Source organism: Belonocnema kinseyi, chromosome 3 (assembly GCF_010883055.1).
Source record: "Belonocnema kinseyi isolate 2016_QV_RU_SX_M_011 chromosome 3, B_treatae_v1, whole genome shotgun sequence".
NCBI lineage: Eukaryota > Metazoa > Arthropoda > Insecta > Hymenoptera > Cynipidae > Belonocnema > Belonocnema kinseyi.
In genome coordinates, this window is record NC_046659.1 from 157,362,664 (window position 1) to 157,367,143 (window position 4,480).

The window sequence follows — 4,480 nt, forward strand, 5'->3', positions numbered from 1 at the left end:
GAAAAGAGGATGTAATTAACTCTAGATAAGTAGAGAAATGTATAATATGAGTGTATAGAGAACCATTATTGTTACTATTAATCCATATAGAGATTCTATTTTTTTTTTAGTTGTCAAAAAAAAAATCCTTGAATGCAAGAGTGGATGGATAAGAAAAAGAAATGTAAACCAAGTCCAATTTTTCAAGGCCGTTGGGCTGAAAAATAAATAAATATCTATCTATCTATCTATCTATTATATTTTTCGTCAAGAATTCATATATTTTGGTTGATACTTCATGTCCTTTGTTGAAAATTTCTCTAGTTTTATAGAATGTTCAACTATTTGATTGAAATGTAACTTTTTTGTTCAAAATTTATATTTTCAGTTTGAAAATCCAAGTGTTTTGTGGAAAATTTGTCTTCTTAGCTGGAAAATTCAACATATCAATGGATTTTTTCTCTTTTTTGATTCAGAATTCGTCTTTTTCGTTCCCAGATTTATATCTTTTGTTTGAAAAAATTCTCATTTTTTATGCTTAAAATTTAACCATTTTAATAGAACATTCTTTCTTGGTTCAAAATTTGGCTTTTTCGTTTCAAAATTGATCTGCTTTTTTGTTTGTTTTTTAGAAAATTAATTTGATATTGTTTTGTTGAAATAATATCAACTATTATATTTTTTCTTGAGAATTCGTCTATTTTGGTTGAGAATTCATGTATTTGGTTGAAAATTCAAATTTTCGATTCGAAAATGGAACTATTTTGTAAAAAATTCTTCTTTTTCGTTTGAAAGTTCAAAAATTCAGTGCAATTTCTTTACTTTCTCGGTCCGAAATTCGACCTTTTCTTTCAAAAATTTATCTATTTACATACAAAATTATCTTTTTTTGTTGTTGAAAATTCTGCTGATTTTGGTACAAAATTATTCTGATTTGATTGAGGATTTTTTAGTTGAATTCAAATATGTTTAATTTAAAATTAAAATCTTTTTTGGTTGAAATAATATATTAACAATAATTTTTTTCGTCGTGAATTCACCTATTTTGGTTTGCAAATTCAAAAATTCAGTAGAATTTTATTTCCTTCTTGGTTCTAAATTTGGCTTGTTGGTTTCAAAATTTATAGGTTTCCGTGAAAATCTATTTCGTTAAACAAATGTATGTAGAGGGTTCAGCTATTTTGTTGAAAATGTTTGTTGAAAATTCGTTTTTTTTGTGGTTAGAAAATTCAAATATTTTGTTAGAAAATGGAACTTTTAGGTTGAAAATTATCTTCTTGGTTGGAAATTTAACTTTTTTATTGGAAATTCGTCGTTTTAGGTTGAAGGTAGTAAAAAATTCAACTATATTGTTGAAAATTCAACGATTAGGTTAAAAATTTCATGAATTTAGTTAACAACTTAACTATTTTGATAGAAAGTTCAACTATTTGGTTAAAAAGTAAAATTTTGGCTTGAAAATTCAACTCTTTTGACATGTCTATTAATCAATTTGAATTTTATTCCAAATATTGTTACCTATTTCTTTTTAAATTAAGTTTTTATGAATCATCGTCTTAGTTAGTAGTTGTCGTGCCAAATCAGATATCTGAAAAAGTAGTTTTTCTATGATTTAAAAAAATTTAAATACTACAACTCATGTGATTTTAAATAAAAAAATTATTTTAATGAAAAATGTTTAAATTCTAAAAAAACAGTAATTTTAACCATGTTTTTGCAATTGGTTTTTTTTTACTGTCACCTGGTGACAAAAATCCAAACTAGAAAGAATAGGTTCGATTTTAAACATGCATTTTAATTTTTGCATAAAAGGGTTTTTTATCGTAAATAAAGGGTTTTAGATGGAATTTACATATTATACGATGAAAAAACACATTTTTTGAAAGAAATATTTTTCTAAAAAAACAATTATTGTACTATTTATTATAATTTTCAAAAGATTATATACGTAAATAGACCTATTTTGAAGTAAAATGAACTTAAAGTAAATTTTTATAAATTTATACATTAATTAAAGTTTATTCAAGCTTACAATACATTAAAACTTACATGATATAGTGAACTAATTTTTTAAAACAAATTTCACTAAAATTTATTTTTCGCTGTATAAAACGGAAATTCTATCAAAAATTATTTGTTTTTTGATAATCATTTGTTTTTAGTATTCAATCATTGTTTTGTACTTCACAAAACGGTCGCAAAACACTTTTATGCAAAAATTAAAGTACATCTTTAAAATTGTACCTACTCTTTTTAGTTCCAGTTTTCGACACCAGGTGGCGAAATGGTAGACCACCATTCCCAATAAATGACGGGCTTATTTTTTCCGGGAAAACATTCTCTACTGCTCTCCTGTTTTCTAATTTTGAAAATAAATTTATCTATGGCTGAAATTGTTTGAACCATTTTTTTTAAACGAAAAATAATATTTTAAGATTAATTAGTTATTTAAAAAATATAAAAGAGTCTAGTTGTAGAGAATGTTTTCCCGGAAAAAATAAGCGGTCCTTTAATAAAATGCAATCAGTTTTCAAAAATTTATTTATTGTAATCCTATACATAAAAACTCGTAATCTCCATTAGTAGCGCATGGGCGCTGAATGTTATAATTGTCAAGTTAATCACGTATTTTATGGCGATATCTTTCTTCAACGTATAAAATTAATCGAAATAAAAAACTAGATTTCTACTTTTATCGATCGCTGATAATTATTTCCATTTTGTGTCTTTATTTTCATTTTCAATAACAGCTGTTATTTATAATGAATTATTATCATGCATAATATTTAAATTTGTTTCTCATAATTCTTCAATCATTACATTAAATTACTGAACATACTTTTCACCAGAATGTGGTTTATTCAATGTTACAGGAATAATAATTGATAGTTTATGTTAAAATCTATTTTTTTTAATAATATAAAAGAATCTAAAATTAATAGATATATTGTGAAGTCATTAAGGTTATTAATATTATGTTATAAATTATAATGAAAAATGTTATTTGAATATAAAGTTATCATAAACTAAATTAGAATTAAATAAATTTATTATTTTCATGTTCTAATTATCTTAATGATTTATTGGTAAAAATAACTTAATTTTTAATTTTACATAAGCGAGTCATTACAAAATTTTTTTTGAAAGTTTTAGTCATAATAATATTTTATTTAGTTTTATATTTGCCAATTATAAAGCTTAATAATATCAAGTTATACATGCTATTAATTTTTTATAATAATAATATATTTATATTTTATACTTTAAAATTATGTACAAAATAGAAATTAAATATAATTTGAATACATTTTCAATTGGTTTATTCAATGTTATAGGAATAATTATTTAAAGTTTATCTTGAAATTTAATTGTTTGAAATAATATAAACGATTATTAAATTAATAGATATATTGTGAAATCATTAAGTTTAATAATACTATTATATAAATTATAATTAAAATTTTGATTAAAACATAAAGTTATTATACTAAATTACAATTAAATAAATGTATTATATTCATGTTTTAATTATGTTAATGATTTAATGTTAAAAAACTTATTATTTATAGATTAAAATTAAATAATACCATATTTTTATTTTAACGTTATTTAATCAAAATTTATTGACTATTTAATATTGGAGCTATATTAATTCTAAATTTTACATAATTGAGTCATTAACAAAAAAATTTTTTGTAGGTTTTAATTGTAATAATAATATTTTCATGATTTATATATTTGCAAATTACAAAGCTTAATAATATTATTTCATACATGCCTCTAATTTTTACAGTAATATTACATTCATATTTCATATTTTAAAATGATTTACAAATTTAAAATCAGATATAATTTCAATAAACTTTAAATTGTTTTATTCAATGTTACAGTAATAATTTCTTGAAATCTAATTTTGTTAAATAATGTACAAGATTATTAAATTAATAGATAAATTGTGAAATAATTAAGTTTAATAATATTATAATATAAATTAAAGTTTAATAATAAAAAATAAAATATCAAAGTACATAAAGAATGGATTTAAATTGTTATTTCCTCTCAGATTATGTAATTAAATATTAGCTACTACTTTCGTAATAAAAGTTTGAAAAATCTTTCCTAATTGTTTCATAAAAATTATAAAATTTATATAATTCTAAAAAAAACTGCTCATACTTCTTTTCTTGTAAATAATTTGAAAATGTATGTCACTAAAAAAATATCAAAAAAGTGTTCTTGTGTTACGTCAAAATATTGTTTAATGTATTTCTATACCGCGCTTCATCCTAAAAATCTATTCTTATTTGCAAAACGTCTATTCAGTTTTTTAAACTAATACAAAATATATGTTACGTAATTGCAGTTAGGGCGGTGGAAAGGTAAAAGGGTTTAAAATAACGTTACGTAATACGAGGGTAGTTCAATAAGTCCTTAGAATGACCAACAGATGGCGCGCGAATCGCTCCAAATCATCTGTTTTCAGTCAGCACCACTCCCGACT

The 4,480-nt window shown here is 22.1% G+C and overlaps 1 protein-coding gene across 1 annotated transcript in view; it reads right to left on the reverse strand.

The window, feature by feature from the left end:
* Nucleotides 1–4,480, reverse strand: part of LOC117170298 (breast cancer anti-estrogen resistance protein 1) — a 41,812-nt gene that overhangs the window by 10,282 nt on the left and 27,050 nt on the right. The gene's annotated exons all lie outside the window — the stretch shown is intronic.